This window comes from Pelecanus crispus, chromosome 4 (genome assembly GCF_030463565.1).
Source record: "Pelecanus crispus isolate bPelCri1 chromosome 4, bPelCri1.pri, whole genome shotgun sequence".
NCBI lineage: Eukaryota > Metazoa > Chordata > Aves > Pelecaniformes > Pelecanidae > Pelecanus > Pelecanus crispus.
In genome coordinates, this window is record NC_134646.1 from 58,102,138 (window position 1) to 58,125,954 (window position 23,817).

Below are 23,817 nucleotides of genomic sequence, written 5' to 3' on the forward strand. Positions count from 1 at the left end.
CTCTGCCAGGCGCACAAGAAACTGGGAGGGGGCACAGCCAGAATAGTTGATCCAAACTGACCAAAGGGCTATTCCATACCATATGACGTCATGCTCAGTATATAAACTGGGGGGGGTTAGCCGGGGAGCAGCGACCGCTGCTCGGGAACTGTCTGGGTATCGGTTGTCGGGTGGTGAGCAATTGCATTGTGCATCACTTGCTTTGTATATTATTATTACTGTTATTATTATTATATTGTTGTTATTATTATTTTACTTTATTTTATTTTAATTATTAAACTATTCTTATCTCAACCCAGGAGTGTTTCTCACTCTTACTCCTCCGATTCTCTCCCCCATCCCATCGGGGTAGGGGGAGTGAGCGAGCGGCTGCGTGGTACTGAGTTGCTGGCTGGGACTAAACCACGACAGTCCTTTTTGGCGCCCAACGTGGGGCACGAAGGGTTTGAGATAAGAACAGATTAACTAGAGTGTATTAAGGAGTCTGTTAACAGTTGCCGGTCATGATATTAGTTCATCTGATCTGTACCATGTTCTTTTCTTGGCTGTGCATGTTAAAGCTTGGTGTTGGTCTGTGCATTGCGCTATGCTCTGTAGTGATTAAGGATGTTTTGATTGGGAGGTTCCTTATCAAAATCCTGACCTTGAGCATGGTTTTGTATCTGGGTTTTATACACAAGTCATTACTGTACTTCGGGTACCACCTCATGGAGAGAGTTAGCAATTATACCTTTCCCTCGGAGACGTCTGTTGTGGAGGAACTACAGAATGGCACCTTCATTACCTTATTCTATAATGCTTCCTCCCTCATTACAGAAAGTTTTCAGTATTTTGAACATCCCTGGGCAGTTAAGATACTTCTATTGATACTTCTTGGGAATATTGTTTTGGTTTTGACAAAGGTTAGTAAGCAATTTAAGAATATCATCCAGAGATCTGCCCCAAGGCTGGAGAGTTATGAGTGGCAGGGTGTGTGGGATCGTATGCGCAAGTACCTAGGGCAGTGGGGACCTCCAGTGTTTTGGAACTTCACCCCTGAACAAGTGCAGAATCCTGAAGAACTAGTAAAGTATTTGGAAGAAGTATGTTCTCACCCTGGCAACTCCAAAGAGACACAACTCATTGCAACATGCTGGGGACTGGCCCATGCCTATCGAGCCCTGTTCAACACTATTCAGTACCCTCAAGGGAAAGAGAGGGTCTCTGGATCTGATGACAAAACAACAGGCACTGTGGCTACTCCAACCACAGCCATGAGCACTGTGGCTACTCCAACCACAGCCACAAGCACTGCAGCTACTCCAACACCCACCACAGGCACTGCGGCTACTCCAACACCCACCACAGGTACTGCAGCCACTCCAACCCCAGTGGTAGGCACTGCGGCTAAACCAGAGAACCAACCTGCGCCGGTATCAGTTGCCCCTATACAGAAGAAAAAATACACAAGGAAATCAGTTCGTTTAGTAAGGGATGAAGATGAACCAGGGCCATCACGAGAACCAGAGGAGGAAGAACCCATAAATGAGATGGTGACCACCCGATCCCTATCCCTGAGTGAGCTGCGAGATATGCGAAAAGATTTTGGTCGTCATCCAGGCGAGCACATCATCACCTGGCTGCTCCGATGCTGGGATAACGGGGCCAGTAGCCTGGATTTAGAGGGTAGGGAAGCCAAGCAGCTGGGATCCCTTTCCAGGGAAGGGGGCATTGACAAAGCAATTGGAAAAGGGGCAAAACCGCTCAGCCTCTGGAGGCGACTTCTGTCAAGCGTGAAGGAAAGGTATCCCTTCAAGGAGGATGTTTTATACCGCCCAAGCAAATGGACCACCGTAGAGAAGGGTATCCAGTACCTGAGGGAATTAGGCGTGCTGGAGGTGATTTACAGTGACCTGAATGATGAGCAGTTAACCAAAGACCCAGATGAAGTCAGGTGCACACAATCCATGTGGCGGAAGGTGGTACGGAGCGCACCAGCATCGTATTCCAACTCGTTGGCAATACTAGCCTGGAAAGACGACGAGGCACCAACGGTGGATGAAGTGGCTAGACAACTCCGGGACTACGAAGAAAAGCTCTCTTCCTCCCTACGGGCCTGTGTCTCGGCTGTGGAAAAACTGTCTGAAAAAATATGCCAAGAGTTCCAACAACTCAGAGAGGATCTGTCCTACTCCCCACCTGCACGGACCAGTGTCTCAGCCATTAGGAGTCAACGTCCCTATGCTCAAGAGAGAGGATATAGAGGATACACACCACGGGGCACCCTGTGGTTTTACCTGCGTGATTATGGAGAGGACATGAGAAAGTGGGATGGAAAACCCACCTCAACCTTAGAGGCACGGGTGCGTGAGTTGCAAGGAAAAACTATTAGGAAAGGCGGTTCTCCCAGGAAGATTGCAGCTCCAGTTTCCAGTGAGCAGTTCCCAAGACAGAGTAAGAGGGCTAATTTTACTTCCGACCTTGATCAGGGGACTTTTGATTCACATTTACAGGAAGTGAACAGCGAATACTGTGACCAGTGTTAGAGGGGCCCTGCCTCCAGCCAGGTGGAGGAAAGGGACAACCGGGTTTACTGGACTGTGTGGATTCGATGGCCTGGAACGTCAGACCCACAGGAGTATAAGGCTCTAGTGGACACTGGTGCACAGTGCACGCTAATGCCATCAAACTATAGAGGGGCAGAACCCATTTGTATTTCTGGAGTGACAGGGGGATCCCAACAGCTAACTGTACTGGAAGCTGAAGTGAGCCTAACTGGGAATGAGTGGCAAAAGCACCCCATTGTGACTGGCCCAGATGCTCCGTGCATCCTTGGCATAGACTACCTCAGGAGAGGGTATTTCAAGGACCCAAAAGGGTACCGGTGGGCTTTTGGTATAGCTGCTTTGGAGACAGAGGAAATTAAGCAGTTGTCCACCTTGCCCGGTCTCTCAGAGGACCCTTCGATTGTAGGGTTGCTGAAGGTTGAGGAACAACAGGTGCCAATTGCTACCACAACTGTGCACAGGCGGCAATATCGCACCAACCGAGACTCCCTGATTCCCATCCATAACCTGATTCGTCGACTGGAGAGCCAGGGAGTGATCAGCAAGACTCGCTCACCCTTTAACAGTCCCATATGGCCAGTGCGAAAGTCTAATGGGGAGTGGAGACTAACTGTGGACTATCGTGGCCTGAACGAAGTTACACCGCCGCTGAGTGCTGCCGTGCCAGACATGCTAGAACTTCAATATGAACTGGAGTCAAAGGCAGCTAAGTGGTATGCCACAATTGATATTGCTAATGCATTTTTCTCCATCCCTTTGGCAGCAGAGTGCAGACCCCAGTTTGCTTTTACCTGGAGGGGTGTTCAGTACACCTGGAACCGACTGCCCCAGGGGTGGAAGCACAGCCCCACCATTTGCCATGGACTGATCCAGACAGCACTGGAACAGGGTGAAGCTCCAGAACATCTGCAGTACATTGATGACATCATTGTGTGGGGCAACACAGCAGAAGACGTTTTTGAGAAGGGAAAGAAAATAGTCCAAATCCTTCTGAAGACTGGTTTTGCCATAAAACAGAGTAAGGTCAAGGGGCCTGCACAGGAGATCCAGTTTTTAGGAATAAAATGGCAAGATGGACGTCGTCAGATCCCAATGGATGTGATCAACAAAATAACAGCTATGTCCCCACCAACTAGCAAAAAGGAAACACAAGCTTTCTTAGGCGTTGTGGGGTTTTGGAGAATGCATATTCCAAATTACAGCCAGATCGTAAGCCCTCTCTATCAAGTGACCCGGAAGAAGAACGAATTCAAATGGGGCCCTGAGCAACAACAAGCCTTTGAACAAATTAAACGTGAGATAGTTCATGCAGTAGCCCTTGGGCCAGTCCGGGCAGGGCAGGATATTAAAAATGTGCTCTACACTGCAGCCGGGGAGAATGGCCCTACCTGGAGCCTCTGGCAGAAAGCACCAGGGGAGACTCGAGGTCGACCCCTAGGGTTTTGGAGTCGGGGATACAGAGGATCCGAAGCCCGCTATACTCCAACTGAGAAAGAGATACTGGCAGCATATGAAGGGGTTCGAGCTGCTTCAGAAGTGGTTGGTACTGAAGCACAGCTCCTGCTGGCACCCCGACTGCCGGTGTTGGGCTGGATGTTCAAAGGGAGGGTCCCCTCTACACATCATGCAACTGATGCTACATGGAGTAAGTGGGTTGCATTGATCACACAACGGGCTCGAATAGGAAACCCCAGTCGCCCAGGAATCTTGGAAGTGATCATGGACTGGCCAGAAGGAAAAAACCTTAGAATATCACCAGAGGAGGAGGTGACACGTGCTGAAGAGGCCCCACTGTATAATAAATTGCCAGAAAATGAAAAGCAATATGCCCTGTTCACTGATGGGTCCTGTCGTCTTGTGGGAAAGCATCGGAGGTGGAAAGCTGCTGTATGGAGTCCTATACGACAAGTCGCAGAAACTGCTGAAGGAGAAGGGGAGTCGAGTCAGTTTGCAGAGGTGAAAGCCATTCAGCTGGCTTTAGATATTGCTGAAAGAGAAAAGTGGCCAGTCCTTTATCTCTATACTGACTCATGGATGGTGGCAAATGCCCTGTGGGGGTGGCTGCAGCAATGGAAGCAGAGCAACTGGCAGCGCAGAGGCAAACCAATCTGGGCTGCCGCATTGTGGCAAGATATTGCTGCCCGGGTAGAGAACCTGGTTGTAAAAGTTCGTCATGTAGATGCTCATGTACCTAAGAGTCGGGCCACTGAAGAACATCAAAACAACCAGCAAGTAGATCAGGCTGCTAAGATTGAAGTGGCTCAGGTGGATTTGGACTGGCAACATAAGGGTGAATTATTTATAGCTCGGTGGGCCCATGACGCCTCAGGCCATCAAGGAAGGGATGCAACGTATAAATGGGCTCGTGATCGAGGGGTGGACTTAACTATGGACAGTATTGCACAGGTTATTCATGAGTGTGAAACATGCGCTGCAATCAAGCAAGCCAAGCAGTTCAAGCCCCTTGGGTATAGTGAACGATGGCTGAAATATAAATATGGGGAGGCCTGGCAGATTGATTACATCACGCTCCCACAGACCCGCCAAGGCAAGCGCTATGTGCTCACCATGGTGGAAGCAACCACTGGATGGCTGGAAACATATCCCGTGCCCCATGCCACCGCCCGGAACACCATCCTGGGCCTTGAAAAGCAAGTCCTGTGGCGACATGGCACCCCAGAAAGAATTGAGTCAGACAACGGGACTCATTTCCGAAACAACCTCATAGACACCTGGGCCAAAGAGCACGGCATTGAGTGGGTGTATCACATCCCTTACCATGCACCAGCCTCCGGGAAGATTGAGCGATACAATGGATTGTTAAAGACTACCCTGAGAGCAATGGGTGGTGGGACGTTTAAACATTGGGATACGCATTTAGCAAAAGCCACCTGGTTAGTCAACACCAGGGGATCTGCCAATCGAGCTGGCCCTGCCCAATCAAAACTTTTACGTACTGTAGAAGGAGATAAAGTTCCTGTAGTGCACATGAAAAATATGCTGGGGAAGACAGTCTGGGTTACTTCCCCCTCTGGCAAAGGCAAACCCATTCGTGGGATTGCTTTTGCTCAAGGACCTGGGTGCACTTGGTGGGTGATGCGAAAGGATGGGGAAGCCCAATGTGTACCTCAAGGGAATTTAATTTTGGGTGAAAATAGCTAATGAACTGAATTGTATAATATTAATTGCTTTATAATACTGTATGTTATCTCTTAACTATATGTTATCTCTTAACTGCATGTTAATATAATAATATAGTAGGTTAATATTAAGTATATAATACTGTATATTATGATTGCTATATGCCACATCAATGGTATTGCAGTAAGAATTGCCCAGCTTAATGAAAATGAACTTTGATGAAACCATTTTGGAATGAGAACTGACTTCAGCATGCAACAGTCCAACACTGCACACCACCTCTCCTGCTCTGAAAGACTGTGATGACAGATGGAACCCAAAGTCATGGACTAAATGAACTCAATGGACATTTTAGAGGGATGGGCCATAGACGAAGGGAATGATATCTGTGTGTATATCAAGATAGGGAAAGTGGTGGTGATTAATTGGAACACATTGGAAAGGGGAGGGCCTGTGCATGACTTAGATGGTATAGAATAAGGGGTGGATACTGTCCTGGTTTCGGCTGGGATAGAGTTAATTTTCTTCCTAGCAGCAGGCATAGTGCTGTGTTTTGGATTTAGTAGGAGAAGAATGTTGATAACATGCTGATGTTTTTAGTTGTTGCTGAGTACTGCTTATGCTAGTCAAGGACTTTTTCAGCTTCCCATGCTCTGCCAGGCGCACAAGAAACTGGGAGGGGGCACAGCCAGAATAGTTGATCCAAACTGACCAAAGGGCTATTCCATACCATATGACGTCATGCTCAGTATATAAACTGGGGGGGGTTAGCCGGGGAGCAGCGACCGCTGCTCGGGAACTGTCTGGGTATCGGTTGTCGGGTGGTGAGCAATTGCATTGTGCATCACTTGCTTTGTATATTATTATTACTGTTATTATTATTATATTGTTGTTATTATTATTTTACTTTATTTTATTTTAATTATTAAACTATTCTTATCTCAACCCAGGAGTGTTTCTCACTCTTACTCCTCCGATTCTCTCCCCCATCCCATCGGGGTAGGGGGAGTGAGCGAGCGGCTGCGTGGTACTGAGTTGCTGGCTGGGACTAAACCACGACAAGAGCACAGAACGATAGATTCTTTTTAATGCTACTGTGCCTTTATTCATGCAGTGTTCATGAGGACAGAATAAGCAAAAATCTCCTTAGATGACAGAGATGCTTTTTACCATAATGTTAAAATATTGAATTAAGATTAAAGCTTATACAAACAGATGAATTTCTTTTCCGCTCAAGTTGTCTCTCTCCTTAAGGAGCATTTTCAGATAAAATCAGGTTGTTTATGGTGTTTAATTCTTACTTTGTATTGTTTTTTCACAACCTTGCTGAGTTGCATGGTTTCTTGGAGCCCTGGTAGGTGATTGGGTAATTTTACTTGTTTTTTTTCTCCTGAGACAAGAGAGAAATACAGTAAGACACTACTGCTTGACTACTGTATTGTATTTTCTTCTGGATTTCATAGTTCAGAAGTTCTTCCCTTAAATGTTTTAATGATAGAAGCCATAATAAATTACATGGGCATTCTTTCATCAAGATAGCTAAAGAAAGTGTAGGAAAGTATGAAAGACATCATGCCAACCTGTATTGTTTTGAAACTCTCATCCTTCCACTTCCCATCCTGTATAAATTTTTTGCCATTATTCTCATGTTTAGTAGCTAAATAACATGTTATTGTTAAGGCTTAGTGTTTAGGTAAGTCTAAAGAAAAAGGTGCTCTAATAATCTAAAGCCTCGATGACTGCTCAGTGGATTATCATGAACTCTAGACTTTGAGAGAGCAAGATGGCTTACTTCAGAGATAAGCAAACAGTTCCTCTCTTACCCCTAGCAGATGCAGATGCAAAACGAATATGTAATTTATAGGGAATGATTTACACTCTGGGTTTAGCCCCTTTTTTGCTGTTTCAAAATTGTCTGAGAGCATGAGTTCCTTGGGTGAACAGGCTTAATGTTGTTTGCCAATTTTTGCCTTCTCTTATGGGCTGCAAAAGGTTCACTATAAGGAGCTATCACACTGTGTTCAAATTCCATACCAGTTACCCAGTGGTTTCACAGAAGGGTTTCTTTTCTTTGAATGGACACCTTATTTTTGTATTGAAGGAAGGAGTTGGGAACCTTTTCAGGAGAGGGATCTAAAAATGGGTTTGGAAATGTTATATTTTAAACTTTATATATTGCAGCTTCTACTAGTTTAATACATTCATCCTGGGTCTAATATAAGGCTCCTTTGGAAGGAGGAATATTTACATATAAATTTTACTTCTTGTTACATTTACACAAAATAAGTGCATGCCTGGCATAGTGGAAAGAACTATGATAAGTTTTTTCCTTTGATCTTTTAACTCCTTTTGCTAGGACCAGGGCTGTCTCTTTGAGTATGCTAATAGCTCTTCAATTTGGCAAATAATACCTTGCTTATACTGATAAAATTTCCTACAGGTGACTCAGTATGGCAGAAGACTGAATTACTCCCCATGTGAGTGAAAATCCATGGACAGCGCTGTGCAGTATTCAGGCAGCTTTCCTTATTATCTTGTGGGCATGCAGGCCTTTGAATTTTTTCAAGAAAATGCTTTGATATTTTCACTGGCATCTTAAAAAATAAACCTGACACTTTGTCATTAAGAAATAATAGCAAAAAGGAATTAGAAATTGAATAAAAGATCACCAGTGAATGAAAGCTCTTTTATATATATATTTATTGGGTTTGCATGGCAAGGTTTTGGTAGCGGGGTCGGGGGAGCTACAGGGGTGGCTTCCGTGAGAAGCTGCTAGAAGCTTCCCTTATGCCCAACAGAGCCAATGCCAGCCAGCTCCAAGACAGACCTGCCACTGGCCAAGGCCGAGCCCATCACTGACAGTGGTAGCACCTCTGGGATAACGTATTTAAGAAAGGGGAAAAAAAAACCTGCTGCAGAACAGTAGCTGGGAGAAAGGGGTCAGACTGTATTAGAGGAATGACTCTGCAGACACCAAGGCCAGTGAAGAAGCAGGGGGAGAAGGTGCTCCAGGCACTGGAGCAGAGATTCCCCTGCAGCCCATGGTGAAGACCATGGTGAGGCAGGCTGTGTCCCTGCAGCCCATGGAGGTCCACGGGGGAGCAGATATCCACCTGCAGCCCGGGGAGGATCCCACGCCAGAGCAGGTGGATGCCTGAAGGAGGCTGTGACCCCATGAGAAGCCCGTGCTGGAGCAGGCTCCTGGCAGGACCTGTGGACCCATTGGGGACCCACGCTGGAGCAGTCTGTTCCTGAAGGACTGCACCCTGTGGAAGGGACCCATGCTGGAGAAATTAATGGATGGCTGTCTCCTGTGGGAGGGACCCCATGTTGGAGAATTTCGTGGAGGACTGTGTCCCGTGGGAAGGACCCCATGCTGGAGCAGGGGAAGAGTGTGAGGAGTCCTTTCCCTGAGGAGGAAGGAGCGGCAGAGATAACGTGTGATGAACTGACCACCACTCCTATTCCCCATCCCCCTGCACCACTGGTGCAAAGGCGGGAGTAAAGTTAAGCCCGGGAAGAAGGGAGGGAAGGCGTGCTAAGATTTGGTTTTATTTCTCATTACTCTACTCTGATTTGATTGGTAATAAATTAAACTAATTTCCCCAAGTGAAGTCTTTTTTGCCCATGATGGTAATTGGTGAGTGATCTCTCCCTGTCCTTATCTCTACCCACAAGCTTTTAGTTATATATTCTCTCCCCTGTCCAATTGAGGAGGGGGAGTGATAGAGCGGCTTTGGTGGGCACCTGGCATCCAGCCAGGCTCAACCCCCCACAATATATCAAACAGCCATCAGCTCAATGCTCGTAAAAGACAAACTCCCATTGCCATTGAGAAAACGTTTCCAATGAAGCAGGCACTCCATCACTGACGTCCCAGTCTTGAGGTTATAGGGAGACCTACAAAATATCCTCAAAGATGAATCTGGATACTAAGCTTTATGGCTGTAACTTTCATAACCAGAAAAGTTGCAACGATATGGGTACAAAATACTTGTGGAAAAAGCTGCTGCATGTAATCCCGGGTAGCTTAATTGCACAGTGCTCTGAATGGTCGTACTTGGTGGAATGGAGGAGGAAGTGACTGCAGTACGAGTTGAAATATTTTACATGAGTTTTGTCAGGAACGAAAATACTGATGGATCTGTGAGTTCAGAACAATTGTTCTAACCTGTACTTAACCTGAAACTTGTTGTTATGGTTTGACCTAAAGAGGAGCTCGTGTGCCTGAAAACTTGTCTATTTTTTTGCAGTTAAATGGGGTGGTGCAATAAAAATACTATTCTTCCATAAAAGACAAAGATGAATTTTGGCACTTTTCCTGCAGTCTTAAAAGTGTTTCAGAGAAAAAAAAAAAAAAGAAAATTACTGTCTGGGCTGTTTTTGCTTGTTGGATGTTTGGGTTTTTTGTTGTGTTGTGTGGTTTGGGTTTGTTTTTTTTTTTTGTTAATCAAACTGAATAAACCAAATTCTGTTTATGGCCTCTTTAATGATAGCCACCCAGATCATCTGCCAGTTTGGATCCTTTATATGTAGCACACAGGCTGTCCATTTGAATTGTCATGTGTTTCCCAGAATTAGGAATATTTTAAAATATTTTAAGTATTTAACTAATACCAAGCAAATGCAGTTGTTATGCAGAGAAAAATTATTTTTTTCCTGTGTAGTGATTCGCTTATGAGAAATCAAGCATTCAGTGTCTCTAAGGTTGATAATATACCATATGTAGAGTAATTAAATATTACTGAAACATCTGTGACACCTTCAAAACAAAACTCTTTTCTTTGCTTCTTTTCTGAAGGCAGAGTCCCAGCAGGGGGCTCCCAGGTAACACCGAGAAATCTTAATGCACACTAGTTGCCCACACTTGGATGATAACTCTGTATTTTAAAACTTCCTAGAATTTGAATTAAATTACTATTTAGAGTCTCTTTTTTTTTTTTTTTTTTTTTTTTTTAAAGCATTTCACTTAAGGAAGGTTTTAGTTGCTAAACTCTTTTGGCTCATCTTAAAGTGTTTCAGTGGAAATTGCTGTTCCTTGGATCCAAAGGTAGATGGTGAAAAGCTGAAATTTTTGCCTTAGATCTTTTAAAAAATCTGGCTAATCTAGGTCTTGTGCCAGTTTAGGCTTAACACCATCTAACATCCCAGAGAGAGCTTGGAATTCTTATGCGTTTTAGTAATTTTCTGCAAACGGGTTACATGTATACCCTGTATCAAGAAGAGGTGGCATTAATTGTATTAAGAGCAGAATTATCAGTCTCGTGTAAAGAAATAATTTTAAAAATGAAAAATTGATATACCATTGTAGAATCCTGTCCCCCTCCCCCAATGAAAGTGTTAATTTTATAGCTGTTTCATTTATTTCTTTCAGTGAAAGACTCAACAGTTGAGAACTTGCAACAAGACAAGTAGGCCAGTACCCAACTGTATTTCAAATCATGCCACCTGGGGTCAATGGAATAATTCCTGGGAAATAATTTGACAATTTCTTATTCTCTCCCATCCCCCACTTGCAAAATGTCTGACTAGAGATTCGTCAAAAGTATTTGTTCAGAAAAATTTCTTCAGGTATTGAAATATCTCTTGTAGAATAGTTTATGAGCTAACAGAATAGAAATGGAGATTTTTTTTTTTTATTGAACTCCAAAGGTGTGTTCCACAGATGTTTTCTGACAGAAGAAAATAATGAGAAATGGGCTAAGACATTATTTGAACTAAATCCTTACCAATAAAGTAAATCTGTGCAACAGTTTTCTTTCTGTCCCTTGATCAGAACACACCAAAACTAATAAATACAGCATTGGGGACGTATAGGTGATTTACTTGAATAACCGTTAGGCCTTTTAAAAACAATTAAATTTTATCTCCCATTTTACCAAAAAATAGATAGCCTTAAGAGATATAGTCTTTCCTTTGTAAAAAGGTTTATTATCAAACCCGAGAACAAATTTAAAACATCCCACATCAGATAATAAAACAAAAAATATTAAGATTTCCACACTCGATTTACTTTCCAGGTTCTTCATTTACACAAATATATTAGGAACAGGCCTGGAAGTAGATTTATGTTTCCAATACAACCACTTGATCACACTGTCTTACATAGTTTACAAATCCATCTATCTAAAGATTATGAAAAATGCTGCATTTGCAGTCTCTTGTGACCATGCTCTCGGAGGTGGCTAGAGTGGCTCTGCTAAAAGAGACATTAGCAGCATTCAACAGAGCACCAGGTAGTTAAATTTCCCAGGCCTGAGAAGTGCCAAGGGGTCTAAATGTCCCCAAATTTCTTCTGCCTGTGCCATGATGCATGGGAGATGTCAGCTTACCCTTTGTATGAAACTTATCTTCTCGGTTGATAAAATTTTCTGTCTGATCTATAGAAATGATGGTAATATAAGAGGCTGTATATATATATTTTTGGAAGATGATAGGTGTTTTGTTGGACCAAGCCTATTGTTATGCACGTGGCTTTGAAAAATTGGTCTTTGGCATTTTTTTTTCATGAATGTGAAGAACTGGACACTTTTCACATGTGGAAAATACAGAGTTTTGCAAAAAGTAAGCACAAATAATTTGTACTTGCTTTGATTTGTTTTTAGCTGCTCTTTCCAAAGAGAAGCTAAGTGTATACTCTTGCTGACCTGACTCTAGGAAGGACCTGTGTGTGATTTTTTTGTTTGTGTGTATGTGGTTTGTTTGGTGGGGGGTGTGATTTGTAGGGTTTTTTTGGTTTTTTTTTTTTTTTTGATGATGTTGGTTCTGGGAGTTTTGGTTGGTTGGTTTTTTCAACAGAATTTCAAGAATTGGAGCCAATGCCTCTGGCAGTGGGTCATGTTGCTGTTGGTACTGATGTCAGAGGCTGTGACTGCTGTGTTACTCTTGTGAGCAGGTACCTCAGCTAAGGTGAAACCAGCCACGTTGTGTGTAGACAACACTGTACCTGGGCTGGGGGACCTGAGGCTGATGTTGCTGCCTGATGATTTACCCAGAGATCAAGAAATAGTTTGCAGTCAGCTCAGACTCCTGGGTAGGTCACTTCCATGTAAATCTACCTCCTGTAGGTTTAACTGCTGAATGAGTTTCAAGTTGCTTTGTCCACGCTTTTGACTCTTGCTTTAGGCTCTGAGTAGCTCCAGTACTTCTGATTACTTCTAGATTCTTCCCTGAAAGATGATGTCTAATTATATTTGTAATCCAATCAAATATGTCATCCAAAACGACATAAATTGTATTTGAAGTACCTACCTCCTCATGTCTGCTCAGATTGACTTCTCAGTCTAACAAAAAGAGGTCAGACTTGCAGTTTAAGGTGGGATTGTATTACCAATGCTACAGCAATACTTGGTAATTTCACCTTATTAATGGCTTTATAAATTAAAACATTCCAGTTGTCACACATTTTGCCTCTTAAAATGAGGTCATTTTGGCCTGGCAGCTATGAGACCATGTATCAAATACTGTAGCAAAAGTGCCAAATAGAGGAATGTACTATTGTATTTTATAGAGTAATTCATTTTACATTTTTTTATATCCAAGGGCTTGGCTATTTTCTAGATTGTAAATTCTCTTGCAGCTACTTCTAAACTATACCAATGATATTTGAGAAGAAAGGCTAATCCTTTTTTTCTTTTAAGTGGAGATATTTGTAGAAGAGTGAGGGTTAAGGAGAAAATACGTTGCCTGAAAACATTTAAAAATTTTTTTTATGCACGATTATTTGCATCTTAGCATTGTACTCAAAAACCAGTTCTCGATCTGTCTTAAAATTACTTAAAAACGCTGTGTTTGATTGCCTTAGTGGATTAATCAAAGCAGGGTTGCTCTTGATGGTGATACCCTTAAACACTTGACATGGTCCAAGCCAACCTTCTGCATGGTGCGGCACAGAGCAGGTGTGGCCTGATGGCTGTGAGCTTTGTAAGCAAAGTGGATGTCTCTGAGAAGCAGCAGCCCCCACAGCCTGGCACCTTTTATTAATTTTCCTTTTTCACTTTGTGTGTTGTTGTGAATGGGCTGTCCCAGCATTTGTTCAGGATTTCAGCAGCTTTAGGGTAGCGTTAGTTGGGATGGTTCTTGTCTCTTGGAGAGAATACCTAAATTAAGACTCCTCTCTCTTGTGGATCCAAGTGCATTCATCAGTCTGGTGCAGGTCTGGTAAAATATTTGCTGTCTCCCCCAGGACCTTAATTTACCTGCCTGATACTTTTATTGCATAGAAAAGGTACAGATTTACCCCTCACCCCTTGCCTCTCTGATTTTGGTTGAACAGGTACTTCACTGATGTCACTGATCAACATCAATATAAATGAAATGAGAGAGGCTGGTTTTGAGCAGTTAAGAACTTACGTTTTCTCCCTTAATAATTGTTCTCAGCATGCTCAAAATTAATAGCATGCAAATTGGAAATCTGCAGCAAAGTACAACTTTAATTACTGTCCTTTTAAAATTTTTATTATTAGAGGGAAGTGGATTTGCTTTTTCTTAAATGTCTTTTTAATGAACTTCAAGACCTGGAAAACACATGCACTGTGGAATGTACCAAATGCATGCTGATATGAAATGTACTACTTAAAGTATGCTAGCATATTAGGATTCAGCACAGCTCTCTATTGTTATGTACCTGTATATAGCATTATATAAAAACATATGCTAAATAATCTGTACTATTAACAATACATACCAGCTCTGTAAGTTAAATTGTAGTGGTTTTTAGAAAAGCTTTTGCCTTTTTCTTTCAAAAATACAAGTGGTGTAACTGTATATGTCCGTTTGGTGTTCCTTGCAAAGTATAAGCAGCAAGAAATGTGTTCAAAATCCAGTATTTCAGGGAAAAAGCAAATATTATAAAGTTATGCAAACTCAACCACTAACTTCTAGAGTATGAAGATAAAATATGTGCTACCGCAGGGGTGTGTATGTAACTGGCCACACTGATATGGTAGGAGTTACATAGCTCACTTGTGAAAAGCTTGTGGGGATTTTCTTTCTGGTTGCTCAATTATAAGATATCTGTGCACCTAACAGGTTATCAGGCACGGTTTGTGAGGGGAGAAAGCTGTGATGGTAAATATACAAAGGTTCCTTTCTCATCTCATACCTACCCCCTAAAAGCAAGTAAAGAAAGAAACACTCGTAAAAAATTGCCTGTGCTATTATTGGATGAAGTGATTCTTAGAGCATATATAAATTTATTTGAAATTCTTCTTGATCAAAGGTACTTCAGTATTAATCTCTGCCATTAAATTTATTTTTACTTAATTTCCGTCTCCCAATGTGTTTGAGGCAACTATAAATAACAGCATTATTTATACATGATAGAGATGAGCTTTGGTGTGAATGGAGTTCTTTTAAACATAAATAAATAGTAAAAAAAAAATTAAAGGCCACTATATGTAGAAGTGCAATTTTGATGCAGATTTGGTTGACAGTGGCAGAGTAATAATTCCAAAGTATTGGAAGACATTTGCACTTCTGATATGAGAGAAAGGGAAGACTTGCTCAGATGAACATAGTCTGTGAAATAGAGGAAAAGACCAAAACCAATTTATATCAAGACAGTAAGAGATGATGTGCTGCATAGAAAATATGTAATCCATACTGTGCAGCATCCTTCGGCTTTAAAATGAAACATTTGTTAAATGTTGTTTAAATATATTTTTTATTGTTCTTTGGATAGTAATAATGTGGTTAAATAGTATTTTAAAGATATTAATATATTTAAATAGGTGACATAATTTCAGTAATCTGAGTTTGATCTAAATCTGCTTGAATTAAGTGGTCTTTGAATAAAGCCTAGTGGGCTTTGCTCTACAAAGTGCTTCTAATTCAGTTCTTCAAAGTGCTGTACTTGATAGCCACAATCAATTACAGCATCTAAAGCTTGTGTTTAAATTCAAGCCTGTGAAGCCTGTTGTTGTGACTCCACCAGACTGCTTATGTACTTAACTACTGATTACAAGAGCCACCGCTCACATATTTAAAGCCGAGTCCATGTGAAGTACTTGTGTATTTTTGTTGTTTGTTGGGTTTTTTTTTTTTATGCACTCTCTACAGGACTCATTTAACCTGAAGTGTTTCCCCACCTTCCCTAGGTTATTTTCACATTCAAAAATGCTACGTGAAAATGGAATAAAAATTAAGTTGGCTGAAATTGGAGGGAAAAGTTCCAAATCAAATACAGGAAATTATTTAACAACTCAGTAGCAGTTTATGAATAGTTGCTCCCCACAGAGCTGTGCGTTTCTGCCACATCTGCTGTTTACTGGGAGTAAGAGAATGGGGAGACTTGCCACGCATGCCACTGGCCAGATTTTGGTTTGCGTGCTGTCAGTGATGAGGAGATCACCTCTTTTTGGGATGGGCCACTGGTGGCTTCCCCCCAGCTGTTTGTGAGGCCACTGCTGCTACAGGAAGACAGCAAGGCTGCCTCTGAGTGATGCCTGGGACTTCTTACCCTGCCCTGGCAGCCAGAGAGGACCCTAGCTTTCTTCCTTTTCCTTACAGTTTTGAGTCTTCCATTTCCATTTGTGCTATTTATTAACTACCAACTTTTAACTACCAAGTTTTCTGGTTTACCTGCAGTGGTAAAGACCTACCTAAATCACGCCCTGTAAGTTTTAAGGGCTGTACTTACTGAATTTCCTCACTTTTGGCTGTGTGCTTTCAGCTATAAATTACTACAATGATCTTGGTCTTGGGTATTGTTCATCAAAAAATGCTAAAGGAATGACAAAACCCTGTGCCAGTTGGTATGTTACATTCTGTATAACAAATGTGTAAGGTAATAGTGAGATTGCATTTCACTGTATATACAGTATTACATGGACATAGCTTAAAGGTTACACATCCAAGCACTCCAGAGCGAGCAGGTGCCTGAACTGAGGTTGTCTCTTTGATTTTCACCCGTGGCGTTAAGTGATGAAGTGGACAGCAGCCTCTGGGGATGGGTATAGAGCAGTGCGGTACGTAGAGTTTCCCACCAGTGCCCAGCTAAATACTGGAGAAGTAAAGCAATGATGAATTGAGCTTTGTGCAGTGAATGGACTAAATGTGCTGGTCCCCCACTGATTTATCATCCTTATCATCCTGCAGCACTCTGTCCTTTCCAATCTTTGTACATTAAGTAGGGGAATAAGAAACTGCAGGCTGGGCATGAAGAGTACTGGGAGCAGCTGGAGGAGGCAGGTTTGGGGAGAAGTGTTCATGCCTGGAGAGAAAAGTGCAGCTAAGCTGTCAGGGAGTCTAAATGTGGGTTTCAACATCTAAGCTGGAGAAAAGTCTGGCTGGACCTTAAAAAATATTTCTGAAATGCAATAGGCCCAGTGGGGAAGTAGAGCTTTGTGCTGCTACTGCCACGTTGCCTGCTGCTAGCAAGTTAGATGGCTGCAGGGAACACCCAGCCTGGGGAGGAGACAACCATTAAAAAAAAAAAGGTAAATCGAAAAGGACTCTCTGTTTGAAATAGAGTAATGCAGTGGTTGTATGTGGTGAGCTTAAGAGTGGCTAGTTCCTTTATTCTTGCTATTTTTTTTTGTTTGGTGTCTGAATATAAGTACATCTCCTTGCATCAGAAAAAAAAAAATCAAAAGATCAAATACAATTTCTGCAGGATTCTTTTATTCTGTTCCACATTTTTTCCCCTCAACTAGAGCATATAACTGTTCTTTAGTTAGATTTGCTCACTCATTCACTAAAAATGAGTAATGCTGAATGTCTCATTCCCTGGTGCTCCTTCACCATTCTTGCATAGACCTATGAGACAGACTACACCTGCACTGCCTCCTTCCAGCAGTACTTGAACAAGAACATGTCTCAGCCTCCGGATAAAAAAAAATAACCTGTATCTTAGTATGCCGGTGTCTGCTTGAGTGCTACTGTGCTTCATGCAGTAAATTGCAGACTGTAGCTCTATTGAGATGATAAAATATATATTCTTTTTTTTTTTTTTCCTAAGAATGTATTATACAAACCAGTTTGCAATCTCTATCAGATTAACTGCAGTGCGTGGCAAGTGACCCGAGACAGACTGTGTCAAATTAATCAGTTTTGTACGTGGTAAGAACGATCCTGAAAATGCATTTTAGCTTATGGCAATGTCACATACTGATGGTGCTGCAGCTCCCAGCCAAATACAGATATTCTCTGTTTTGACTTTATAGCAGGGTGGAGGAGTCCTTGCTCAAGCATTAGGGAGCATAAATGAACTTTGGTGATTTTTTTTTTTTTTTCTTTTTTTGCTTTGGTAACCATCAGGGGTAAGGAGTAGCTGTTTCTCCTACAGCTACTGAAGTCTGGTTAATAAATGCAGCTGTATTTTGGCCATGCATCCTGTATTCCGTGCATAGACTGTTGGTTCCAACTGCTTTCTCCCCATGGATTTAGGTACTGGTCTTTGCTCACTCATCTCCTCGCAGCAGCCACGCTGTGCCCAAGGACTGGGTTACAGACTAGGAAGAGGAGATGACAGTAGGATTGACAGAGGGGCACAGACAATTTGAACAGTCTGCAAGCAGTGGGAGGGACAAAGAAGAAAATCCATCTGCCTCAGGATCAACCTGCCGTGTCCTCTTCCTCTCCTTTCTTCCTTCCAAGTTAAAGAAATGCTCCTAGCAGCGCGTCTCCTGTCATTAGGGGCCATGCTGGCTGCCCACCAGGCATGCTTGCTCATTTAAGGGTAGTGTGTTGGAAGAAAGTTTGCAGTAGGCCCGGTGTGACCTGTGGCAGGCTGAATTGGCATCCACAACGCGTCTGTGAACTGCCCCCCCTCCCCTTCCTAAGAGCTGTACACTGAGGAATGTATGCATTCGCCTCTGAATCTGGAAAACTGACCCTCAGAGACCGAAATGTTTTGGGAGGTGGAAGAAATGACAAATATTTGATTGACTGACTTTTGCAAAGTTCTTGCGTATCTTCAGGTTTCAAAAATATAAAGGAATTCCCAAATTGGTTCTTGTGAGCCTTAATACCGGGTAACTGCATATAAAAATACTAAGTAGGAGAAAGTTTTCTTCATCAGCTGTGATCTAATGTCTTGCTCTTCCTTGGATTCTTTACTCCAGCATGACACTACTTTTTTTTTTTTTTTAAAGATGCCTGCTGCTAAATCTTTTGGCATCAATACATGGAAAGAATAGCTTTTTATATCATTTTCAAAACTACTCTATCACCTGATGAAAGAATGCTTTATAAATTGCTCTGCATTTTCCTGTAGAGCAAAATAAAAGGTAGGTTTTTATTTCAGTTAGATGACATAATTTTTTATAATTTAGAAGGATTACAGTAATTTCTTTTTTTTTGGCTGGAGCTGTTTAGTAACACAGGTGAGGACAATCTGTTCAGTACCTGCATAAGGAGGCTGCTTGTTGCCTTGATGGGATGTCCTCAAAAGTACACCATAACTGACTCTTTAATCAAACACATGAAGGTATATGGAGGAAAACCAAAGCACCAAATCCATAGCCCCAAATCACGGCAATACAAAACCAGTCCAAAAAGCAGTGAAATTTCACTGCACTAAAAGATATGAGCACCTGGCTAGCAAATTTCTTTAGTAACTCTCAGATATATCACCAAAATAGAGACAGTCGAGAAGGGAAGTTTACACTTGAATTTACTTTTAAGATTATATTTAAAACCAAAGCATTCTGCATTTAAATATAGCTTTTCTTGTATTCCACCTTCAGAATATGCTAGATGGACTTCCATGGATATTGCATGAATAAGTGGTTAGTAAATCCAATGTTGCATGGGTCAATTTGCATTTGTGAATTGGTTGGAGGTAGATGGATGACTCCGACTGTTTACATCACAGAGGACCTTCTTTGTCTAAGAAGTGCTGAACTAAGTCCTAACATTGAAGGCAAAGATCATCCTTCTCCCCTGTCTCCTTGCAGTTGTAGTAGTCCCTAGCAAAGTGGCATCCTCTGCTGCAGCACTACAAAAACGTGTGGTCTTACTAAAACCAAAGGTTGGTGGTGGTCCAAGCCAGACCTTTGCGTTCTTGTCATGATGTGCTCAGTCCCCCTGCCTTGAAATAAATGAAGCCCTCTTGTAATGAAAGATGGGTTTGTGTCTGAACATCAGAAGGAAGGGAAATCTGTGTAAAGGTATCACTGAAGGTATGCTGCACTTCTTAATAACTAATACTTTTGAAGGATGTGCTGCTTTCACCACACCAGATGAAATTCTGCTGATGTTTATTTTGAGGCGATGTCATGATAGCAGAACAGATGCCTCTGAAGCAATAAGACATCATTGTTCTGCTAGTGAAATGCTGAGAATTAAGACGTGGCGTAAAAATACTAGGAAAGGATGATTTAAAACAGAGCTTCTATTCTTGACATCATGACATAAGAATTTTAATATGGAATTTAATACAATAGATTAATAATGTTTCCTTAAATATCTTAGACAGATTACATCTCTAGCATCTTACCCAGGAAAGAGGGAGAAAGGACAAGCAAAAGAAACAACAGCATATGTTGGCTTGAAAATCTAGAGGTTTGGGAGAGATTTGTAGAGAATCTTGCCTGAAAAGGCAATAAAAGTAATGAGACACGCTACTAGTGCCAAAAGGGTTATAGCTAATGGGATCTGCTGACTTATTAAAAATGGGAAAAAAATAAAGAAGAATCCAGTATTTTACCAGCTGTACTGGGACCAGGCTAGAGCTGTCTCAGACACGAGCCTCACAGTGCTGCAGGTTTGCACACTGACTCAAAGGGATTTTTTTTTCTCTTAAGAAGCAGGTGGCTACACCACATAAAATAATAATAGCTGCTGGTGGGAGTATTTGATAGAAACTGAAGAACGACGCACTTCAGGTACCTAATACTTAACAGTGACACTCAATTTCCCTAGCATATTTGAAATGGAATTCAGTAGAAATATTAATGTGGAGTTAAAGATGTTTATGTGTGTTTACTTCCTTGGATAATAGGATGAAAGAGTCATTTGGTTAGTAATGGTATGCATTATTCATTACTGCGAATAATTAACAGAAGTAGTATTTGCAGTAAGAGACAACAGCAATGCACAATTCTGGAGGGTAGAGGGTTTAGGAGTATTCTGTGTCTGTACAACTTTATATGCACACGTTCTTTAAACTGTGGTGATACAGCAGCTGAAAGTTACTGGAAAAAATAGCTGAAGGGACTGGTTTTTTTCATCGTAGAAATAATACCATAATTGAGACATACTGAAGTGATAATGCTTTGTTATATGATCTAAAACCAGTCCAGTGTATTCAGTGCATATTTCCCTTGTTTATTCATCTGTAAAGCCAGATGGATTAACCTTGTTTTATTTTTCCTCAACTCTGTTGAGACTGAACATTGCATCAATGCCAAAGTGCCGAGGACATGGATGCAAGCAAAGCAGGTTATCTAGAGCTGCCGTGATTGTTCCATTTCCTGTGTAAAGAAGCCAGTAAAATTTCATATCTGAACCTGAAAAGAAACATTTAACTCTGGATTGAAAATAGAAAATTTGTGTGGGGAATAGGAGACACAGGGGAAAGCAAGCATTTAAATCATCCTTGAGAGATGTTTTAAGGTCCTGCCTAATTTGCTGGGAACTCAGACGGTGGTTTGCAGCATAATTGGTGTTATCTGTCTTGTTCAAGTCACGCCAGGCCAATGATCTGTCTTCAGTAATGGAAGAGAAACTCACAGGTCACAGCACCTCTGTGAGAGGTTTGGTGATACTATCTTTACGCTCTTTACTGCGTAGAAGCTAAACAGAAGCTAGTATGTCGCAAAGTTTCTTCTTGTGAGGCTAAGATCGGAGCTGTGCTCAAATCTCTAACAGGCAATGCTGAATTTTACCTATGAACATTTTCTGCAGTGTTTTCTGCTGTTCCATTTCTTAGGAGACATGTGTGTCGGCTGGTATATGAAGAAATTGCTCTTTGTACGATCTAAAGGTAATTGAGAGGCTGACAGAAGCATATTTATTACCATGAGGAAAGTGACCACTAATACATGCAAACTTAGTGCAGTAATTGCATCTGTTGTACGAAACCCGTTTCAGTGTTTCTTAACTTCATTCTTTCTTCTGCTCATTTGTTATCTTTGTCTTTGACCAGATCTTTCTTGTGGGATGGGGACATTACCTGTGTTTTCACTGGCAGCTGGCAGACCAAAGTCTGCTCACCGGATGTGTCTAAACAGCTGCCTTGTCCTTGGAGAAAACACGGCGCGTCAGGTTGAGCTGTGAAAAAGACCCAACAGCTGAGTGTCATCTCCTGCGTGTGGCTGGCGATGACAAAGCTGTTGGTGGAGATGGGCACATCCGGCAATATTGGGCCCTGCTGCACCCTGAGCCCCCGCTGCCTTCCCTGGGGTGAGAAGGTGGGGAGGGCCAGAAGCCTGGGAGAACCCCAGGTTGCCCCTGTGCCAGCGTGCATTAAGGGCATGGGGCAGGGGTGAGGGAGGAGAAGGGGATCGCCCAGTACTAGAGTGCAAGTGTGTGGAATATAGGTTGCCCTCTGTTAGTGTGGGTTTTTTCTGTTTATTTGGTTTTTTTGGTTTTGTTTTGGTTTTCCTACCCAGAGCAGTGAGGTATTGGGTGGGGTATTAAGTTGCAGAGGTGCAGCTATTACAGAGTTGCAGACCTGCTGCTTAACCATTCAAATGTGAATGGTTATTTAATCACATGAACTAGCAACCTCGTTACGTGAAGGTGACCATCTTTGCTCTTTGCTGTTGCACTGGAGGTTTGCCTGAGCACCTCTGAGAGGAAGAGCATGGGCATTATGCTCAGGCAGGGTCACAGCTTCTTGGCTAGGCTGGTGCTTTGTGGATGAAGCATGTGAGAGGACTTGCAGCAAGTTCATCAGATGTGTCACAGCTGCTTTTGCTACCTCTGCAGAAGACAGTTATTTATATCAGATGTATGGCATGTATATGGAAGTATGTGCATGGCATACATTTCTAGGTGTAGTTTATATTCTGTACAACTTCTTGTGAAGGACTACTCAAATGCATGTTCTTGCCACTGTGCAAATCCTGGAATGTAAATAAATTTAATTCCTGGCCTTAGGAAAAAGAAAAAAAAAATTTTGAAAAGTTCTTAGGCCAAAAAATCCTGTAATACTAACTGCCCTGCTAAGCTAATTTTCAGGAGTCAGTCTGATTGAAAGGAACTGTAGGAGGCCTGAAGGCAATGGGAAAGATGTATTTTTCAAATGCTCTGTTTAGCAGATGATAATGACAGCCTGTAGTCTATCAGCTATTTCCTCATGGGTTCCTTGTTTTCTTTGTCACAACTAGAAGTAGCAGTTTTTCTGTAGCAGAACAGATCTGGCTGTAGCAAAGTGCCTCTGTGGTCCTTGGTAGTGACTGACGCGCTGCCTGCAAATCTGACAAGTTCAAAAGAAAACTTATGATGAACCAAAATAATAATTTTAAATGATTTTTTTTTTTCTTGTGAAGCTTGACTTGATAGGTTGGAAAGGTTTTTTGGAGTGCATGGTTGGTGTTGTTATGTTATGTTAAAAGGTTATGTTTTTATAGGCTAAGATGTAATTTCAAACTTTTCAGTAAGCTCTAAGTTAACTTTCCCCAAATATTACTTTCATTTTGAATTGCTGCAGCAGTTTGCTTTTTTTCCAATCCTGTCTTAGGTACCATTTTGAGGTATTTCAGCTGGGTTTTATGCTTTATGATTCTACACAACCCCCCCGATGAACTGAAATACACTTTCAGGTTTATATTCTCTGGACATTATTTTCACTGTTGAGTGATAACAGTGATCAAAGGTTGTTTCAAGCAGGTGGTGTTTTTTCTCCCAAGCAAAGCTACCTTAACTTTAAAAATAATGCAAAGCCTACTCAGGCTCTGCAGCAACCTCAACATAACAAATAACTTGGTTTAGTTTTAATGTTCTATTTGTGCAGTTTATCATTAGATTGTGCCTGTTCAGATTTTAGAATATATTTTTATCTACAGGAGTGAACAGAGCTTGCACGATATGAAGAAGCAGTTGTGGTGTGAAGAGGCAGTGATAAATCAAGGCAGATTAAAGAAAACCTGTAGTCGGCTGTATAGATAATCCTTAATTCATGTAAATTTTCAAATGTCCTCTTTTTATTCTGTACCAAATGCTGGTTGCATTCTTCAGAAGA

At 41.9% G+C, this 23,817-nt stretch overlaps 1 protein-coding gene across 2 annotated transcripts in view; it reads right to left on the reverse strand.

Annotated features, from left to right (window-relative positions):
- The window catches only part of GABRB1 (gamma-aminobutyric acid type A receptor subunit beta1), a 146,198-nt gene that overhangs the window by 48,119 nt on the left and 74,262 nt on the right, over positions 1-23,817 (reverse strand). The window lies entirely within an intron of this gene.